At 41.3% G+C, this 23,054-nt stretch overlaps 1 protein-coding gene and 1 non-coding gene across 8 annotated transcripts in view; both read right to left on the reverse strand.

Annotated features, from left to right (window-relative positions):
* Positions 1 to 23,054, reverse strand: part of LDB2 (LIM domain binding 2) — an 892,398-nt gene that overhangs the window by 387,242 nt on the left and 482,102 nt on the right. The window lies entirely within an intron of this gene.
* On the reverse strand, positions 307 to 442 carry LOC119927643. The gene has a single exon (XR_005450627.1). It is a non-coding gene; the product is annotated as a small nucleolar RNA SNORA7 (small nucleolar RNA).

Raw genomic sequence — 23,054 nt, forward strand, 5'->3', positions numbered from 1 at the left:
CTCCCACCCTCCCCATTTCCAGAATTCCCTCTCTGTTCACATCTGACAGATTACTGTTCTCACCAGGTTCAAAGCCCTTGTCTTGTCTTTTGCCATCGAGTCATTTCCGAACCATAGCGACACTACGGATGCATCTCCCCAGAACGCCGTGCTCTCCACCTGCAATCATTCTAGTAGTGTATCCATAGAGTTTTCTTGGTAAAAATATAGACGTGGTTTACCATTGCCACCTTCCATGCTGTAAACTCGAGCCTTGTCCCTCGACTCTCTCCTGCGCTGCTGCTGCCCAGGATGGGTGAGTTTTGACTTTGTAGCAGATTGCCTTCCACTCGCTAGCCACTGCCCAAGCTAGGAATGGAATGGGTAGGCCTCTGCTTGACTCCCTCCCGTAGCCGAGACTGGTAGAGTACTGGAAATTCTCCAGGTGCGACCCTGAGAGGGGCATTCAAAGCCCTACTAAAAATCATTTCTCGCCTCCAGGAAGCCTTCCCTGGCCAATCTCTCCTTTCTCCACCCTATTTCCCACTTCACTGACTGCACATGAGACAATACTCCCTAAGCATCTAGGTACTCGTTATATCCCCACAGCATTTAAGGATGTAACTTTATACTTGGTTGCTTCCCCTACCTGTAATTGGTTTTAGTGACAGTCTGCCTCAGTAGATTGTAGGATCCTTAGGTTATATACCTTCTGTACTGTATTGCATGCTCTCAAGCACCAAAATAGAGAGTTAACACTCAAATTAATACCACTGATGGATTGATGCTAGAAGGCTTTAGGGATGAGGAAGAACAACAGCATTTCTGGTTGTTCCAGACTGTGATAGGAATTGTCTCTATCTGTTGCTGAATTGTACTTTTCAAGCACTTAGTACAATGCTCTGCACACAGTAAGAGCTCAATAAATGCGACTGAATGAATGAATGAGTCCTCCCCTCCAGGGATATCCCACAAGATGTTGCCAGTTTTGGGAACTCTCACACCCAGGAGCCCCATCCAGTGACAGCATCCCTTAATATACCAAGCCAACTGCCTGGAGTTGCCCAATCTGCACCGTAAACAGATACCTTTTTCCCTTTTGGATCAATCTAACACCCTGTCCCATGTCCTTCACCCTTCTCATCCAGTGTAGTATGTTTTGCTCATAAGGGCTTTGGAAATTGAAGGAATAGAATTAATTTTCCAAATTACTTTGGTATTAGCCAAGATGATCTGTGGGAAGAACTCTGCAGTGCAGTGAGGATTAAACACTGAAATGTGAAAAGGCCAGCAGAAGTCTGGAACTAATTAGAATAAAGAGTGCTAGTTAAGTGACCTTGACTTTTGGAATGACATTACACTGATCTTCACAAAATGCTCAGAGAAAGATTGATGGCCTGAGTCAGATTGCTGGATTCAATGGACTTGTAGAAATACTTATCCACTTTGGTGAAGGATAGGAAATTCTTTTTTTTTTAAAAAAAAAAGGTCTGTAGAATTGGGTTTGAGCGGGAAATGGGCTAGCTCTCATTCTTGGACAAAAACAAGTTTCCATGGACAATGGAATCTGAGCAGAAATAAGGTTTTCAGACCTCAGAGTAATACTGCCATATGAAGGATCTGAGGTTTGCAGAAATAGAGAAGATTCCAAGATTTACAACACCATCTATAAAATGCAGCGACTCACTTTTGTGGCACACCTTCACTGGAAAGCTAATGAGTCATTGTGTGTTTGATCATGTCAATAATTTATCTAGGATTAAACAGTTGACAAGGGAACCTGTGTCATGACCTGTTCTGCTTGTACTCTGGGTTATCCTCTCTGCCCTCTGCTGCATTATTTCCTAGATAACCTAGAGCAATTCTCTTCATGGTACACTCTCTCAAGAACTCTGAATTCTTGGAATAGGTTTATAGCAAGCAAAAGAAAAAAAATGTGCAACAAGCATCCAGGAGACATTGCTATAAAACTGAGAACACTTGGTATCCATCCCGAAAATCAGATTAAGGATTTGTCCAAAGGGTAAATTCTACTTCCAGTTCACTGAAATCATATCTCCTCTCATAGGAAAACCACACAAATTTGTGTTCACCAACCAGACTCTTTCTTGCAGGAGACAACATGGCTACAATATAACATTAACTAGAAGAACAGATACAGCAGTAAACAGAGTTAATTTAATTCACACTATTTTTTTTTCAGGCCAGTTGACCAGTATCTGTTCTCTTTCCTTGCCTGGAATTTAAGCGATGGAAAATTTCCAACAGTATTCCAGAGATGTTTCTATTTGTCATTATAGCCAAACCAGTTAGTTGTCCTTGAGAGTTCTACTATCTCAGGGTAGATTACATTTGACTGAAGATGACATTGTATTAAAGCAGCAATGAATACATTACCTGCCACCCCAGTGTTGTGAATTTAGGGTTATCAGTCATTAATGAAGAGGAGAGAAAGCTTTCCACCAGTTTTTGGCTTTCATCCCAATGTCTGAAGAAACACAAATGACTGAACTGCAGTGCCAGAATCTAGCATTTCATTTGCTAAATGGAGAGCTTTTGTGATACTGGTTTGACTCATGGGGGAGGGCTACGAATATCTGAGTTGGAAATCAAACTTAAATCTTGCAGGCTTTGGGTTCACTTGCAATCTAAGAGACCTCCAAACTCACATCTTCTTGCCTATCAGAGTTTTCCCGAAATAAGACTTTGAATCAGTCGATACATGATAGTTGTTGTGTACCTTCTATGTACAGAGCACTGTATAAAGCCCTTGAGAGTACAATATAACAGAGTTAGCAGGCACAGTCCCTGCCCACAGTGAGCTTACAGTCTAGAGAGTGAGAGGCATTGATGAGTCAAGTGAAAAAGAATCAGTAACATGAGCTAACTTTTTATTAAAATACACATGGGTTTCAAGAGGAACAGAACAGCTTGAGACAACATTTTTGAATTTAATCAAACACCAACTGCTGGAAAAGAATTATGAAAATAGCCTAAGAGATGAAAGGGTTCATCTATCCCTAATGACCAAACAGAAAGAAACTTTCAGAAAACCTACAGGTACAGAATACCAGTAGAATGCAGTCTCTGTTTTCTGTACTTTTCATTTTTCATCCTGTGACCAACAGAACAAGCTCATCAGTTTAGGGTGTATTCATATTTCTGGAGTCCTACGTCTGGAAAGGGAACTTTTAAATTTTGTCTCGCAAGGACTCAACTCCCTGATGACTTTTTCCAATCACAGAGAAATAGCCACAAAACCTGCAGTGACTGAGTTTCCTTGTTGGTTAGTAAACATAGAAGGTCTTTAACATAACCCTCCAAAAGCAATGTGGCATAGTGGATAGAGAATGGGTTTGGGAGTCAGAAGGTCATGGGTTCTAATCCCGCGTCAGCCACTTATTAGCTGTGAGACTTTGGGCAAATGGAGAAAGATCGTGAACCCCACATGGGACATGGATTTGCTTGTATCCACCCCAGCGTTTTGTAGAGTGCCTGGCACACAGTAAGTGCTTAACAAATATTACTATTATTGTTATTATTATCGGTATTTAATATCACATTCTGTAAAGGATACTGGTCCATTGTGAGTTAACAGTAGCAATGGGTGTGCTAAACAGGTGCACTCTAAAAGTTTTCAAGAAGGGTTAAGGCCAGTGTAGAACAGCCAGTAGACAGGAAGAGTTTAATGATGATGATGATGATGGCATTTGTTAAGCACTTACTATATGCAAGGCACTGTTCTAGGCGCTGGGGAGCATAGAAGGTAATCAGGTTGTTCGACGTGGGGCTCACAGTCTTAATCCCCATTTTACAGATGAAGTAACTGAGGCCCAGAGAAGTTAAGTGACTTGCCCGAAGTCACACAGCTGACAAGCGGCGGAGCCAAGATTAGAACCCATGACCTCTGACTCGCCCATGTGCTTTCCACTGAGCCACGTTGTTTAATCTGAAATGAAACCAGTACATGACTCACCCGTCGGTACATTTAGAAAAATAAAATAAAATAAAGGTTGTAAAAATTTGGGTAGCAATTACACCAGAGAGTATGATAGTCTCCTCATATCAGTGAGTCAGTTCTGTCAGTTTTTTTTTTTTCTTTTTTCCATTTGCTGTTTCTTTAAGGCCTCCTCCCCGCAATCAGCTGCGGTCACCACTCTGCTCCGGGGAAGAGCCAAGGCCAAGAAGGGAGGAGAAACAGTCCAGAAAATGTGTTCCCTGATCAAATCTGCAAACATGCCAAATCTGAACAGAATAAAACCAACAACATCCCTGTAGAATAGCTCTCTTGCAGAAAAAAATATGTGCTGCTCTGGACTTCTCTGAAGCCTCCTACATACTGTTATAAATGTGTATGAGAAGAGTGTCATTTTGAAGCATATGTAACAAGCAATTCCTCAAGCCACCCAAATGAGCATTTTTATGGAACCTATAATCGTCGAACGTATGTGCTGACGTAGCCCTCCTCTCAAAGCTTCACCATACGGCACAAATTGGGGAGCTAAAATCCTCCCTTGTATTTAGGCACAGGTACAAAACATTGATTCGGAGACTACAGATTTGATTTCCACAGCCATAGGGTCAGTTCCGTTCTTCTAGAATCAAAGGGCACATCGCCGCGTCCCTTTCCAGCCCAGTCTTGGGGACGGAGAAAGAGTCTGTCGAGGAAACTTCACTACTCAAAGTGATCTCTCAGCCTTCAGCAGGGCCATCAACCATTTAGTTAAATGAAAACTGGGAAAAACCTCCACCCAAGACGGAGGTTTCTTCCTGACTACCCTCCCTCCTCGTGACTAATCATTCCCATTACTCAGGCAGTGGAAGCTTGACACTTTTTGGAAATGGCAAAGTGCAGTCAAAAAGCGTTTAAGGGATATCACTTTCAAATCAATGCACATATGTTCTTCATTTTTTTTTAACCTTTATTTCAAATACTGTTGGCTGAGGAGAATATTTTGGGGATGGGAAAGGGGTGTTTTCTCTCACACATTCCTCTCCCCAGCGCGGGGGTGGAGAGAGAGGAAATTGTGAAGAATAAAAAGTTACTAAGGGAAAATATCAGTATGCGCATTTGGATGGGTGGGGAAAGAACAGATATTCTATATCTCTTTAGTCTTTCATTTCGTTTGAAGAAGTCAGCACAAGGGTAGGCTATTGTGCATTGAATTACCCAGAACCACATCTCTGGAAGGAGGAGCAGTTCCTTTCGGAACATTCCGGAAGGTTTCCCGTGTTGGAGTGTCTTTTTTCACCTGTCTTCTGGAGCACCCAAAACAAGCTCCATGAGATCGGCTGCATTTCATGCAAACTCATAACCTGTGAAATTGTATTTTGATTGGGCCCACGACGTACCTCCTGTGTTATCTACCAAGCGCCCAAGGAAAATTGTGGAATTCCTTTTCTTCCCCCCATCGGAAAAGAGTCAGTTATTACAGCTTTTAAAATTCAGCTCAGGCATAACCATTGCCTGCCTTGACATTTCTGAACAGACTTGAATTTCCACAAAGCACAACTAAGGCAACCAGTGTACTGAGTTCTGTTTCCGAACATTGAAAATGTGATTGAATTTGTAAAAACAAAGTAGGGTAAATATTTCTCATTGAATATCTGAAGGAGATGGACAAAATATTCAAATTTGATTTCAGCATGGTTTACCCAAGTTCTTATGCTTGCAGAATCAACTTCTTGCATATTGTTATGCAGACATGAACACCCTTTAACATGCTTGTTTGATAAACTAATCCTTTATATATCACAAACATAAATTCAAACAAAATCCTAATCTCCCATACAGCTCCCATAGGATGAGACCAGAATGTTTTATGTAAAACATATCTGCACAGGTACTAGGATGCATATTTGATCTCCGTCATGTATGCTTGCCCACAAGTATGACATGTTTTTCCAATGTCCTGGCCAGTTCAATTATATGTTTCAGAAAGTTTAAACGGATATTTTCCAATGAGATATTTGGAAGTGTGCAGCAGATGGCATCTCTAACAGATCATTTTACAATTAAATTTCAGCTGCATATATGATGCCACAAATCCAGTCTATTTGCAACACAAAGCCTGCTCCACATATCCTCAATGAGCTCAGGGAAGCCTACGTGGAATTCATGTATTCATTCTAGGCATCTATAAAAGACCCATTGCTCTGAAACTCGGAAGACCTCATCTATTTTCATGGCTGCGGTAAACACATTTTAATGCTGTAATCCCTACACATATTTTTGAGCTCCAACCTTTATAATTCTACTCCACATATTGTTTTTCACTAAATATCTCCAGATACAAAGCACAATGAAGCAGCTCAAGTCTAGCAACCCTATTTCAGGTAGAAAATTTTAAACCTCGTGATGGAAATTGTAGTGGCTTCCTCGAAAAGAATAGTAAACTACCCATAAGGATGGGTGGTGTTGGAAAAAAAAAAAGGAAAGAAGCAGAAGAGAATGGGCCACGGGGAGAGAGAACAAAAAGTGACAGAGGAAAAAATATTCCAGAGTGGGATCTACTAAAGCACACACTTTTAATATTTGCAAAGGGTAGGAGAACCTTTTTGCCTACCCCTATGAATGAAGCAGGAGCCTCTTTTTGAAAGAGGATTTTTAGTGTCCAATGAGGCAGGAATTGTGCATCCCACACTGGCCTTTCAGCCACACTATGCACTCATAGGTGAACTTCACATTCAGTGGTGTCTTCATAGAATGTCAGTCATTGGTATTTGCTGAGTGCTTACAGTGTGCAGAGCATTGTATTAAGTGATTGGGAGAGTGCAATATAGCTGTAAACAGACCATTACCTGCTCACAGTGAGCTTACAGTCAAGAGGGGGAGACAGACATTAATATAAATGAATTACAGCTACGAATGTGAGGGCATCTTCTTTAAGTAAGAAGAACAACTATATTCATCTTCTAAAGCCACCCATTCAACATTGCACAATGAACAAAATCCATGAAATGTTTCAACACAATAATCACCTTACATTGTAACATTTGATATTCATGGTCAAAGCCCATCTTGTCTGTTGATCCATCAAGGCTGGATCAATCAATCAACCAATCGCATTTATTGAGCATTTACTGTGTGCAGAGCACTGTACTAAGCGCTTGGCAAGTACAAGTTGGAAAAATATAGAGATGGTCCCTACCAAACAGTGGGCTCACAGTCTAGAAGGGGGAGACAGAGAACAAAACCAAACATATTAACAAAATAAATAAAATAAATATGTACAAGTAAAATAAATAAATGGAGTAATAAATATGTACAAACATATATACATATATACAGGTGCTGTGGGGAAGGGAAGGAGGTAAGGTGGGGGGGGATGGAGAGGGGGACGAGGGGGAGTGGAAAGAGGGGGCTCAGTCTGGGAAGGCCTTCTGAAGGAGGTGAGCTCTCAGTAGGGCCTTGAAGGGAGGAAGAGAGCTAGCTTGGCGGAGGGGCAGAGGGAGGGCATTCCAGGCCCGGGAGATGACGTGGGCCGGGGGTCGATGGCGGGCTTAGACTGTGAGCCCACTCTTTTAGACTGTGAGCCCACTGTTGGGTAGGGACTGTCTCTATGTGATGCCAATTTGTACTTCCCAAGTGCTTAGTACAGTGCTCTGCACATAGTAAGCGCTCAATAAATACGATTGATTGATTGATTGATTGACAGGCGAGAATGAGGCAAGGTGAGGAGATTAGCAGCAGAGGAGCGGAGGGTGCGGGCTGGGCTGTAGAAGGACAGAAGGGAGGTGAGGTAGGAGGGGGCGAGGTGATGGACAGCCTTGAAGCCCAGGGTGAGGAGTTTCTGCCTGATTTGGATTTGGGGGGTGGGGGGTGGGAGTCTGGATTAAGGAAGTGGGAGGAGAAGAAAGTGTGGGCTTTTTACCTCCCCTGTACTGTCTTTGTCCTCCCCAGCTTCGAGCCAATTAGGTGTGCGTGGCTCTGACTTGGCAAGTGGCAGCCCAGTGGAAGTAAAGGAACTTGGCAGCAGCCACCACCTCATGCTGACCTATCTGGACCTCCAGGTACCTGACCCCGAGAGGCCTCTGCAGCTGTGGCTTCTGAGCAACTGTGCTATTGCCCCACCATGAATTTGTTCCTGACATCAAATTCAGTCATTCAATCGGATTTATTGTGTGCTTGCTGTGTGCGAAGCACTGTACTAAGCACTTGAGAGAGTACAATACAACAATAAACAGACACATTCCCTGCCCACAGCGAGCTTACAGCCTTCCACCTTCTTTCAGTGAAGGGGCCACAAAACACAGCAGCGTTTAAAGGATTCTCCGTCTCAGGTTTCTACTATGCTGATACTTCCAATCCCAAAACACTTCACCCTGCATCTCCTCAACACCCATTTTGGAAACTCTTGCCTTGGCTACGTTACACTCATTTCTAAACTCCCTGATCCCTCATGCTGATGTTTACAATATTGCTAATAATACTGATAAATTAACCATTTTGGTACTTGTTCAGTGCTTACTATGTGCCAAGCACTGTTCTAAGCATGGGATTGATACAAAGTAATGAGGTTGGACACAGTCCCTATTCCACACAGGGCTCACGGTCTAAGTAGGAGGGAGCAGGATTAATCCCCATTTTACAGATGAGGAAACTGAGGCACAGAGAAGTGAAGTGACTTGCCCAAGGTCATAGAGCAGATGCACAGCAGAGACAGAATTAGAACCCAGGTCCCCTGACTCCTAGGACTGTGCTCTTTCCACTAGGCCATGCTGCTTCACTGTTGCCCTCCCTTCACCAAGCAGTGATTAACCAAGTTAGTACAAGCTGTCTACATTTTGACTACCTTTTATCTCTTTCTTTAACAATAATAATAATATTTGTTAGGCACTTACTGTGTGACAAACACAATACTAAACAGTGGGATACATATAAGATAATTAGGTTAGCCACACTCCCTCTAAATATGAGGGAGCACAGGTATTAAATCTCCACTTTAGAGATGAGGAAATGGGCACAGAGAAGCTAAGTGCCTTGCCTGAGGTCACACAGCAGGCAAGTTGCAGAGCCAGGATGAGAACCCAGGTCCTCTGACTCCAGGCCCATGAACTTTTTAATGGATCATGCTGCTACCTACTATCTTCCTGCCTCATCTGGCACTCGCTACTTTTTCACTTATGTACAATCTTGATATTTGGTTGAAAATACAACCTCCCTGTTAAAAGACTGAAGGATAAAGACCCTAAACTATCGACTCTGTTGTATCATACTCTCCCAAGCACTCAGTAAATTGCTCTGGACACAGTAAGTGCTCAATAAATACCGATGATAATAATAATAATAATAACAATAATGATAATTATGGTTTTTATTAAGTGCTTACTATGTGCCAAGCACTGTTCTGAGTGCTGGGATAGGTACAAGGTAATCTGGTTGTTCCATGTGGGGCTCACAGTCTTCATCCCCATTTTACTGATGAGGTAAATGAGGCACAGAGAAGTTAAGTGACTTGCCCAAGGTCACACAGCAGACAAGTGGAGGAGCTGGGATTAGAACCCATGACCTTCTGATTCCCAGGCCCGTGTTCTATCCACTACGCCACGCTGTTTCGTGCTACCATATTCTTCACCATATCAATGTTATTGTGTGCATAAATCTTTTAGACTGTGAGCCCTTTTAGACTGTGAGCCCACTGCTGGGTAGGGACTGTCTCTATATGTTGCCAATTTGTACTTCCCAAGCGCTTAGTACAGTGCTCTGCACTTAGTAAGCGCTCAATAAATATGATTGATGATGATGATAAATCTCACCAATTTTTTCTCCAAGATAATTCCTTTTTAATGCCTTTCTCCCGCTTTCATCTGATTACAAGTCTGAAATCTTATTAATCCTGCAAAGGGGGACAGTTTGTTATACCCAGCACTTAGAACAGTGCTTTGCACATAGTAAGCGCTTAATAAATGCCATTATTATTAGTGTTATTATTATTATACCGAACTTGATCAAACTAGATTACATGCTGTTGATCCTAAAGGTAGGCAAATGGAAACTGCGCTAACAGAAGTGGTCAGAACTCTCTATATGATCTCAGAGCACACCTCAGGGGTAGTAACTGAGTCACCCTGAATCAAGTCATTTGACTTTAAAGCACCCGATCACACTCCCCAATTCTAGTTCACCCTGCTCCTCTCTTATTACAAACCAGCCCTCACACTTTGCTCAGTCTATTTCAATCTTGCCTATCATCTCACCCACATCCCGCCTCTGGTCTGGAATGCCCTCCCTTTTCATATCTGACAATTACCCTCCCCATCTTCGAAGACTTATTGAAGGCGCATTTCCTCCGAGGTGCCTTCCCTGATTAGGTCCTCAGAGAAGCAGCGTGGCTCAGTGGAAAGAGCCCGAGTTTTGGAAGTCAGAGGTCATGGGTTCAAATCCCAGCTCTGCCAACTGTCAGCTGTGTGACTTTGGGCAAGTCGCTTCACTTCTCTTTGCCTCAGTGAACTCATCTGTAAAATGGGGATGAAGACTGTGAGCCCCCCGTTGGACAACTTGATCACCTTGTAACCTCCCCAATGCTTAGAACAGTGCTTTGCACATAGTAAGCACTTAATAAATGCCATTATTATTATTATTATTATTATTATTTCCTCTTTTCCCATTCCCTTCTGTCCTGCTCTGACTTGTTCCCTTTACCTCCCCCACCCACAGCACTTATATATACACATATATACTTATACATATATACATATGAGAAGCAGCATGGCTCAGTGGAAAGAGCCCGGGCTTTGGAGTCAGAGGTCAGGGGTTCAAATCCCAGCTCCCCCAGTTGTCAGCTGTGTGACTTTTGGCAAGTCACTTCACTTCTCTGTGCCTCAGTGACCTCATCTGTAAAATGGGGATGAAGGCTGTGAGCCCCCCGTGGGACAACCTGATCACCCTGTAACCTCCCCAGTGCTTAGAACAGTGCTTTGCACATAGTAAGCACTTAATAAATGCCATTATTATTATTATCATTATTATTATTTCCTTTTTTCCCACTCCCTTCCGCCCTGCTCTGACTTGTTCCCTTTACCTTTACCTCCCCCCTCAGCACTTATAAATACACTTATATATACATGTACATATATACATTCATTCATTCATTCAATCATATTTATTGAGTGCTTACTGTGTGCAGAGCACTGTACTAAGCACTTGGGAAGTACAAGTTGGCAGCATATAGAGACGGTCCCTACCAACAGCGGGCTCACAGTCTAGAACTATGAGAAGCAGCAAGGCTCAGTGGAAAGAGCCCAGGCTTTGGACTCAGAGGTCAGGGGTTCAAATCCCCCCTCTGTGACTTTCGGTAAGTCACATAACTTCTCTGGCAAGTCACTCAACTTCATGATCCTTGCCCTCAAGGAGCTTACAATCTGCATCATTTTAAAAGTTTTTTACACATTCAAGCAATTGCATTTCTTTTTTCTATGGTATTTTTCAAGTGCTGAGAAGGGGATGTGTCTACCAACTCTGTGATATTGTACTCTCCCCAGTGCTTAGAACAGTGCTCTGCACACAGTAAGCACTCAATAATTGTGACTGATTGATTGATTGATGTGCCAGACACTGTGTTATGAGCTGGAGTAGAACAAGACAATCAAGTTGGACACAGTCCATGTCCCACATGGTGCTCATAGTCTTAAATCCTCATTTAACAAATGAAGTAAGTTACCTCATCTGTAAAATGGGGATTAAGACTGTGAGCCCCCCGTGGAACAACCTGATCACCTTGTAACCTCCCCAGCGCTTAGAACAGTGCTTTGCACATAGTAAGCGCTTAATAAATGCCATCATTATCTGCCATTTATTTATTTATATTAACGTCTGACACCCTTCTCTAGGATGAAAACACATTGTGGGAAACGAGTATGTCTGTTATATTGTTGTGTTATAATCTCCCAAGCCCTTGGCACAGTGTTCTGCATTCAGTAAGCACTCAATAATTATGACTGATTGATTCACTTCTCTGTGCCTCAGTTACCTCTAAAATGGGAAGTATATTCTACTTCCTCCTACTTAGGTTGTGAACCCCATGTGGGACAGGGACTGTGTAGCTAGCACAAGGCTTAGTACAGTGTTTGGCACATGTAAAGTGCTAAATCAATACCATTGAAACATTCAACTGACTAGGCAAGGAACTAATATGTTTAACAGAGGCAAATATATTGTCAGTGGCATTAAATATTGTGTATTTCTCAAGCTAAAGTACATGGAAATCAGACCTCTGAAGGATGTTAAATTACTCTCTGTGGTAGTTTGAAGAGCACTTCTATATCTCCAAGAGCACTGAATACGTAAATCTTGGAAACGTTTTGTTTAAAAGAGGAAGAAGTGACGTGCGTAAGCGCTTATATAGGGAGGCAAATTGAGATTCTGCATTTATAACTGGAACAATACTTGGAATTCCTTATTAATACAATCATGTCACTGATATGAATATGTGAGATTCTTTTAGATTAAGATGCTAAAACCATATTGCCTGGACAATACATATCACAGTTAGAAAGTGTGCTCTACCATGAAAAAATAATTTCAATGGTTTCTGAGGATCTTTGATAACAACGTCTCTTTATATGACACTGACAGACATCAAGTGGATGTTTGTCAAAGTACCTTTCCCAAATGTCTAAATAAAACAGGTTTACTTTGATGAGCTCTATGCTGATAGCTGAAGCCTGAATTCATGCTTTGCTTCTATTTGCATCTCTTTAATGTCCCAAACATTTCCTTCCATTTCCAGGCTCTTTTGGGGTTAGCCTGACAACTGCGGGGAAACTCTAAACTTTGAACTTTTACCTTTTTCTCTCAAAAATATGAGCTCAGCCATCTCTCTGACCCACAAAATTCAGAGCCAAAGGATGAATGAGAACCACCTGGTGCCAGTACATTGAAGAAAAAGATCCAGAAAGAGACCAAAGCTATTTAAAGATGGGGAATGGCTTTAGCTTTAAGACCAGGGAGTTAGTAGATCCTATGTGATGCTTTGTTGCACAACACATGTTTTCCAACATCTGGGGTTGATGCAAACCCCAGATCTTTTAGACCACCTAGATTTGGCCACCAAATCTGTCTAGTATTCTGCCAATAGTGCTCTGCACGGAGCAAGCACTCAATAAATACCACTGTTTGAGGCAACTAACCAAACAGGAGGATTGGACAATCCCATCCCTTTCAATTCTCATGAAGGCTCTCTTGTACGGAGGTCCAAGGTCAATCAGTGTGGAACTTGTCCTCCCACAACATGGGGGGTTGTATCCTTGAAGGACTCAGTCTTAAAAATAACTTCCCCTCCAGTCTTCCTGAGCCCAACTCCACACATACGCACAGAACCAATTCTTCTGACAGCACACTGGATCCGGGCAGCCGCTCAATGTCGGAAGCATGTTCCCTAATTCTGCTGTCATTTCTAGCCAAAATTCATAGTGAAAACACGTGTCCTGGCAGAACTGAGTGATCTGAATCGCTTATGCTCTTGCGAAGTGGTTAGTGCTATAAGATGATGGTAAAAGGAGGCATTAATTTGCATGCTCTGACTACGCTTCAGTTTTCTCCCTCCATTTCTGCTCACTAATTTCAGCCCCCATTCAATCAATTAATGGTGTTGATCGAGGACCTAATGTGTGCAGAACACTGTACTGAGACCTTGGGTTAATGAAATAGAGTTTTTGGACACGATCCTTGCCCTCAAGGAGCTTACAACCTGCATCATTTTAAAAGTTTTTTACACATTCAAGCAATTGCATTTCTTTTTTCTATGGTATTTTTCAAGTGCTGAGAAGGGGATGTGTCTACCAACTCTGTGATACTGTACTCTCCCCAGTGCTCAGAACAGTGCTCTGCACACAGTAAGCGCTCAGTAATTGTGACTGATTGATTGATTGATGTGCCAGACACTGTGTTATGAGCTGGAGTAGAGCAAGACAATCAAGTTGGACACAGTCCATGTCCCACATGGTGCTCATAGTCTTAAATCCCCATTTAACAAATGAAGTAACTGAGGAACAAAAAAGTTTGTGACTTACCCAAGGTCACACTACAGACAAGAGGTGGAGCCAGAATTAGAACCCAGGTCCTTCTGAGAAGCACACCATACATGCTTAACAAATACCACTAAAATGCACTTGTCTATAATGCACTCATAGGATACATATAATGTATTTATCTTCAAGCAAGAGATAAAGCTATGCAGAATTAATCAGGACTAACTTATTCTGATCTTCCTTTTACCTACTGCTTGTCCTCCGCTTTTATGATTGCACCTAGAAGGTAACCCGAAAGAGAGCTGCAGGGAGTTCTAAAACCAAATGAGGATGAGTATGAAAAATTTGCCAGCTCTGGACATTTTTGCAAGGTAATTTAATAATAATAATAATAATAATAATAATAATTTGGGTATTTGTTAAGCACTTACTATGTGCAAAGCACTGTTCTAAGCACTGGGGAGGATACAAGGTGATCAGGTTGTCCCACGGGGGGCTCACAGTCTTCATCCCCATTTTCCAGATGAGGCAACTGAGGCACAGAGAAGTTAAGTGACTTGCCAGACTTATCACAGTTAAGTGACAACTGGAGATGGTAGAGACAACCCTGCATTCTGACCAATTTCCAATTAGTTAAATGCATGTTCTGCATAGTCCAGCTTCTGCTGAACGCATTATGTTCAGATCTACCAGACCAGAGCTCTTTCCCTCTTAGAGACCTTCCAAAAGCCTACCTCCTCCAGGAGGCTTCCCTTGATTTATCTTCTCCCTAGAACATTTCTCCCAAATAGCATGTCAAACATTTTGCATCACCTCAGCCTTCTTCATTCATAACCATCTCTAGTATACCTGTACATATGAACTTATATGTTCTACTACTTTAACAATTGCTTTTCTACTCATCCATCTTTCTAGTCCTCTCTTTTTCCTAATCATGAATTATTTCATATCTGTTTTCCCTAATTGACTGTCAACTGCCCTAGGGCAGAGATACGGCTTTCGATCTCTTTTATATACTCCCAAATATTTAGTACAGTGCTCAGCACACAGTAGGAACTCAATAAATACTAGATTTTCATTGATTAATCCTGCTTGTGAATAACAACTACTTCAAGGGATGCCCAACATCTTGGAGGCTCCCAGGCTCTATTTCAAATGACCTCTGGATGCTCTGCATGCAGTAAGTGCTCAATAAATACAACTGAATGAATGAATGAATGATCCAAGTGGACACGTGGAACCCTTAACTGGGACAGTCAGTGATTTCGGCAATGAAAAACATCACTTTTTTTTCTTTTGCTTTGAGCAGATGAAGTGAACAGGATTTAAGCACAGCAAAAATCCCAGATTTACCTCCTTTTTTTTAAAGATGGTCTCTAAAGCATCACTTGGTAGACCTAAACATATAGGGGTCCTCTTAATCAATCAATCAACCCTAATTACTGAGCACTTACTGCACGCATAGCACTGTACTAAGCTCTTGGGAGAGTAATAATAATAATGATAATAATGGCATTTATTAAGCACTTACTATGTGCAAAGCACTGCTCTAAGTGCTGGGGAGGTTACAAGGTGATCAGATTGTCCAACGGGGGACTCACAGTCTTAATCCCCATTTTACAGATGTGGTAACTGAAGCACAGAGAAGTTAAGTGGCTTGCCCAAGGTCACATAGCTGACAGTTGGCGGAGCCGGGATTTGAACCCATGACCTCTGACTCCAAATAATAATAATAATCATGATAATAATGGCATTTATTAAGTGCTTACTATGCGCAAAGCACTGTTCTAAGTGCTGCGGAGGTTACAAAGTGATCAGGTTGTCCCACAGGGGGCTCAAAGTCTTAATCCCCATTTTACAGATGAGGGAACTGAGGCACAGAGAAGTTAAGCGACTTGCCCAAAGTCACACAGTTGACAATTGGAAGAGTCAGGATTCGAACCCATGACCTCTGACTCCAAAGCCCGTGCTCTTTCCACTGAGCCACGCTGCTTGTCCAAGTAGCTCACTGGGGGTAGGGAAGGTGTTTGATGTTATATTGTTCTCTCCCAAAAGCTTAGTTCAATGCTTTGCACACAGTAAGTGCCCAGTAAATATGACTATTAATACTAATAACAATATAACAGAGTTAGCAGACACATTTCCTAACTGCAATGAGCTTAGTCCTCAGGCCAAATAGCACCAAAGACAGCCAATGAGATTTTGGCTCCCACCTCTCACCTCCAAGCCTTCTGAGACAGCGGCAGACATGTAGTACTGGCTAAATAGTAGTATTTATTGAGTTCCCTCTTGGTGCAGTGCACTCTACTAGACACCTAGAGAGTAGATTTAAATTAAAAAAATCGTCATGTTCCCTGACCCCACGGAGCTTACTTTCTAATGGAGTGAGACAATCATAAAATGGTTTTCAACAGAGTGGTCACAATAAGTAACTGAATAAGAATGGAAGTATATGTGCATGAAGCAGTATGGCCTATTGGAAAGAGCTTGGGCCCGTGGGTCAGAGGGCCTGTGTTCTGATCCCAGCTCCAACAATTGTCTGCTATTTATTTTATTTTGTTAGTATGTTTGGTTTTGTTCTCTGTCTCCCCCTTTTAGACTGTGAGTCCACTGTTGGGTAGGGACTGTCTCTATATGTTGCCAATTTGTACTTCCCAAGCGCTTAGTACAGTGCTCTGCACACAGTAAGCGCTCAATAAATACGATTGATGATGATGATGATGATGATGATCCTGGGCAAGAAATTTAGCTCCTCTGTGCCTCAGTTACTTCATCTATATACTGGGGATTAAGACTGTGAGCACCATGTGAGACCTGAACTGTGTCCAACTCGATTATCTTGGATCAAGCCCAGTGCTTAGTACAGTGCCTGGCATATATAATAATAATTTATAACATAACTTTGGTATTTGTTAAGTGCTTGAAAGCACTCTTCTAAGCGCTGGGAGGATACAAGGTGATCAGGTTGTCCCATGTAGGGCTCACAAACCTAATCCCCATTTTACAGATGAGGTAACTGAGGCACAGAGAAGTTAAGTGACTTGTCCAAAGTCACACAGCTGACAAACGGTGGAGCCGGGATTTGAACCCATGATCTCTGACTCCTAAGCCCGTGCTCTTTCCACTGAGCCACGCTGCTTCTCTAGTAAGCACATAGTAGGCACTTAACAGATACCATTCAAAATGTGTATAAATAACTTCTATTTGCACTTAAATGGTCACAGTCCAAGGTAAAATCTTCCTGAGGATAGAATCAATTCCATATTTATACATGTATGTTTGAAGAATCACAATATCTTCACGATGGATGCTTCTGGAGAAGTAATGTGGCTTAGTGGAAAGAGAGTAGGGCTAGGAGGCAGGAAAACTGGGTTCAGGTTCTTTCTCATATTTATTACTCATATTTACATTTATATGTATAGTATATATTTAGTATAGTATATATTTAGTATATATTATATTACTTATATTTATTTCTCATATTTATTACATATTTATTACTCTATTTATTTATTTATTTATTTATTTTACTTGTACATTTCTATCCTATTTATTTTATTTTGTTGGTATGTTTGGTTCTGTTCTCTGTCTCCCCCTTTTAGACTGTGAGCCCACTGTTGGGTAGGGACTGTCTCTATGTGTTGCCAATTTGTACTTCCCAAGCGCTTAGTACAGTGCTGTGCACATAGTAAGCGCTCAATAAATACGATTGATTGATTGATTGATTGATTGATTTCTCAGACACTTGTCCGCTGTGTGGCCACTGGCACATTACTCAACTTCTTGTGTCTGCTTCTTCATCTGTAAAATGGGGATAAAATAATATTTGCTCTCTTTCTTAGACCTCCTCATTGACCTCCTGCCTCCAAGCTCCACTCCAGTCCATAATTCACTGCTGTACAGATCTTTTTTCTAAAAAAAAGTTCAGTCCACACCTCCCCACTGCTAAAAAACCTCCAATAGCTGCCCCTTCATCTCTGCATCAAACAAAAACTCCTTAAAATAGTCTTTAATGCACAGTGACCGTGTCTGATCTGATCATCTGTCACCTATCCCTGAGCACAGAACAATGCTTGGCACACAGGAAGCCCTTAATAAACACCAAATTCATCATTACTGTTATTATTCTGTAAAGTGCAAGGCCAAATAGCTTCATATTTAGGAACTCAGTTTAAAAAGCACTTGCAGAGCCTTCTGGATGAGAGTAGCTTCTATTCTTTACCAATTACAGGAGCCATTAGTGTGAGACCATAAAATAGCAAAGTATAATTTTGAAATGAATACCTGGAAAATTTGCTTTGTTCCTACTTTTCCTAATCTGACACATGGTATCTTTAGAATGTTGCAAGTTCATCTCTCAAACTCAGATGTCACATTTGGTTAAAACACTTTGAAATGTCCCCTCAGGCCTCAAAACCTAGCTTCCTATCAGAAATGGAAGAAAGTTATGCAATTATGTTAATGCAAAATTCTGTCACTAATAGTTAATCACGCAACTCAAACCAAATATTTTCAGGAAAACCGGATACCAGGGCTTTGACATAAATATTTGATTATGTTTATTTCCCTCAGTTGGTGAGAATTTAGGAAGCAGAAAAAGAAAACCCGTTTTCTGCTTATCAAAACCTTTCTGCCCGCATCTCAATAACAGGATGAAGATAATTTCCCATTAGGAACCAGTCAAAAGGAAATTCCCGACTGTCAGGGAAAAACATTTTCAAATACGTCTATGGTCTCTGTGCCCCTGTGTCAAAAATGAGAGTTTAATAGTTCTAGTTATAGCACAACTTTTGATGAAACTGAACATTTTGGGAAATAGGAATAGTAAGAGTACCTATTAAACACACACTATTTGCAGAGCACTCACTGTACTAAGCTCTGAGAACTAGACAGAGTCCCTTGCCCTCAGGGAGAACACAGTCTAAAAATATAAGTGGGAAGAGGGGAATGGAGGGGAACTAGAGAAGCAGCATAGCTTAGTGGGAATCAGAGGTTGCGGATTCTAATCCTAGCTCCCCCACTTGTCTGCTGTGTGACTTTGGGCAAGTCACCTAACTTCTCTGTGCCCCAGTGACCTCATCTGTAAAATGGGGATGAAGACTCTGAGTCCCACGTAGGACAACCTGATTACCTTGTATCTACTCCAGCGCTTAGAACAGTGCCTGGTACATAATAAGCGTGTAACAAATGACATCATTAATGGAGGTAGTTCGTCTGTAGATTTTAAGCTCCTTGTGGGCAGGAGTAGCATCTACCAATTCTGTTGTATTGTACTTTTCCAACCACTCAGTACAGTGCTAGGCACACAATAAGCATTCAATAAATACCACTGTATGATTGAGAGATGTGATATAACCAAATAATGTAAAGATAATTCATTTATTCCATCGTTTTTATTGAGCACTTACTGTGTGCAGAACACCGGACTAAGTGCTTGGAAAGTACAATTCGGCAACAAATAGAAACAATCCCTACCCAACAAGAGGCTCATCAAATTCACCTTGAGGGTGGGGATCATATCTTCCTTATCTAGAGTGCTCTCCAAAGCACTGATCACAGTATTCTGCACACAGTAAGTGCAGAGTTGATGCCCCTAGATGTGATATAACCAAATAATGTAAAGATAAATCATTCATTCAATCGTTTTTATTGAGCACTTACTGTGTGCAGAACACCTGACTAAGCACTTGGAAAGTACAATTCGGCAACAAATAGAGACAATCCCTACCCAACAAGAGGCTCATCAAATTCACCTTGAGGGTGGGGATCATATCTTCCTTCTCTAGAGTGCTCTCCAAAGCACTGATCACAGTATTCTGCACACAGTAAGTGCAGAGTTGATGCCACTAAATGTGATATAACCAAATAATGTGAAGATAAATCATTTATTCAATCGTTTTTATTGAGCACTTACTGTGTGCAGAACACCGGACTAAGCACTTGGAAAGTACAATTCGGCAACAAATAGAGACAATCCCTACCCAACAAGAGGCTCATCAAATTCACCTTGAGGGTGGGGATCATATCTTCCTTTTCTAGAGTGCTCTCCAAAGCACTGATCACAGTATTCTGCACACAGTAAGTGCAGAGTTGATGCCCCTAGATGTGATATAACCAAATAATGTAAAGATAAATCATTCATTCAATCGTTTTTATTGAGCACTTACTGTGTGCAGAACACCTGACTAAGCACTTGGAAAGTACAATTTGGCAACAAATAGAGACAATCCCTACCCAACAAGAGGCTCATCAAATTCACCTTGAGGGTGGGGATCATATCTTCCTTCTCTAGAGTGCTCTCCAAAGCACTGATCACAGTATTCTGCACACAGTAAGTGCAGAGTTGATGCCACTAAATGTGATATAACCAAATAATGTGAAGATAAATCATTTATTCAATCGTTTTTATTGAGCACTTACTGTGTGCAGAACACCGGACTAAGCACTTGGAAAGTACAATTCGGCAACAAATAGAGACAATCCCTACCCAACAAGAGGCTCATCAAATTCACCTTGAGGGTGGGGATCATATCTTCCTTTTCTAGAGTGCTCTCCAAAGCACTGATCACAGTATTCTGCACACAGTAAGTGCAGAGTTGACGCCACTAGATGTGATATAACCAAATAACGTAAAGATAATTCATTTATTCCATCGTTTTTATTGAGCACTTACTGTGTGCAGAACACCAGACTAAGCACTTGGAAAGTACAATTTGGTAACAAATAGAGACAATCCCTACCCAACAAGAGGCTCATCAAATTCACCTTGAGGGTGGGGATCATATCTTCCTTCTCTAGAGTGCTCTCCAAAGCACTGATCAGAGTATTCTGCACACAGTAAGTGCAGAGTTGATGCCACTAGATGTGATATAACCAAATAACATAAAGATAATTCACTTATTCCATCGTTTTTATTGAGCACTTACTGTGTGCAGAACACCGGACTAAGCGCTTGGAAAGTACAATTCAGCAACAAATAGAGACAATCCCTACCCAACAAGAGGCTCATCAAATTCACCTTGAGGGTGGGGATCATATCTTCCTTCTCTAGAGTGCTCTCCAAAGCACTGATCACAGTATTCTGCACACAGTAAGTGCAGAGTTGATGCCACTACATGTGATATAACCAAATAATGTAAAGATAAATCATTTATTCAATCGTTTTTATTGAGCACTTACTGTGTGCAGAACACCTGACTAAGCACTTGGAAAGTGCAATTCGGCAACAAATAGAGATAATCCCTACCCAACAACAGGCTCATCAAATTCACCTTGAGGGTGGGGATCATATCTTCCTTCTCTAGAGTGCTCTCCAAAGCATTAATCACAGTATTCTGCACACAGTAAGTTCAGAATAGATGCCACTGATTGATTTAAATAAAACCAAACCGGGATATATAACTAAAGAATAAGTTCCCTGAATGTAGTCCTTCACCAACTTTACTAGTTCTCAATTAGCATAGCAGACACACTTCAGGAATAATGTAATATTAGCGAAGATTGGGGAAGCTTGGAAACGTGGATTTTTGCTGAATTATCAAGAAGCAACATTGTTATTCAGACCAGGTTCTTCCAGTAGATGGGAACTCTTTTCTCAACAGGGCATATCGCCTGCAGTGCTACCTGGAAGGGGTGGTTATCAAGACCTATTTTTTAATCCTATAAAAATTTAACACCCATTCTTCTCCTTTCAGCAGGCACAGAATTCAGTCCGCAGAATTATCACCAATCAGTTTATCTCTGTCGCCTGGAAGGAACTTTGGGTAAGTCACAGGAAAAAGGTGGGAGCATTGTTGGTGTTTCCTGCTGGCCAGAACACTAACATATTGTTAAGGTTTTGCTTTTTGTTTTGTTTTGTTTTTCCTATCACATAACATCATAATTATTTCGGCAACATCCTCTCTCTCCAGCCAGAACCTGATACAATATTTATTGACTTACACAGAGTGTGTCAACAGACCCACTCCTCATTAACTTAAGATTTTGTTTTGAAAAATTCTGTTTAAATAAAAACTTTGCTACATGTCATGTGAGCAGTCACTCTCAGCTTCCTTGAAATATTTATATGGCTTTCTTCCAAAAATGATTTGCCTCTTGTGAATAATACTTGTTAACAGCAAGGATAACATGTACTATGTGCAGAATGCTGTACTGAGCTCTGGGAATTAATCACAATTTGCTTGCGTTAGTGGAGGTGCATGCTTTGGATTCATCCGTGTTCCACTTAATAAGAATCATTTAACTAGATATTAAACTGTACTTTGAAAGCAATAAGCAATACAAAAGTTGTCATAATGCTACTTTTCTCATTTTCCTTTCCTAATGATTTCTATTTGATTACAGACCCATGGTTTCAGAAGTGAATCAACATTTTGAGAAATGTTATGTGCACCCTAGGTACCAAATAGCCAGTATTTCTTTGTCGTTGATTTTCATGTAAATTTCCCTTCTAGACTGGAAATTCACTGTGGGAAAGGAATGTGTGTACCAACTCTGTTATACTGGAAGCTGCATGGCCAAGTGGATAGAGCACACGGGCTTGGAAATCAGAAGGTCACGGGTTCTAAACCCAGCTCCGCCAATTGTCTGCTGTGTGGCCTTGGGCAAATCACTTAACTTCTCTGAGCCTCAGTTCCCTCATCTATAACATGGGGATTAAGATTGTGAGCCCCACATGGGACATCCTGCTCACCTTGTATCCCCCCCAGTGCTTAGAACAGTGCTTTGCGCATAGTAAGCGCTTAACAAATGCTATCGTCATCATAGTAAGCGCTTAACAAATGCCATCATTATTATTAGTAAGTGCTTAACAAATTCCACAATCATTATTGCTATTATTACTCTCCCAAGCACTTTGTTCCTTGCTCTGAACCCAGTAAGCACTCAATAAATATGATTGAGTGACTGATTTGTCTAACTAGAACATACAAAAGAATCAGTGTATCAATATAGCACTAAGATTCCCTAATATCTCAACAAAAGAGTTTGCTAAATATTGATTGGCAATATACGCCTCTTTGAAATGACAGCTGCGCTTTGTAATGAGAGATATCACATTCTCCACTACCATCACAGACCCGGAATTTGTTGTGCAAATTCTTTCC

The sequence above is a fragment of the Tachyglossus aculeatus genome, chromosome 4, assembly GCF_015852505.1.
Source record: "Tachyglossus aculeatus isolate mTacAcu1 chromosome 4, mTacAcu1.pri, whole genome shotgun sequence".
Classification (NCBI taxonomy): domain Eukaryota; kingdom Metazoa; phylum Chordata; class Mammalia; order Monotremata; family Tachyglossidae; genus Tachyglossus; species Tachyglossus aculeatus.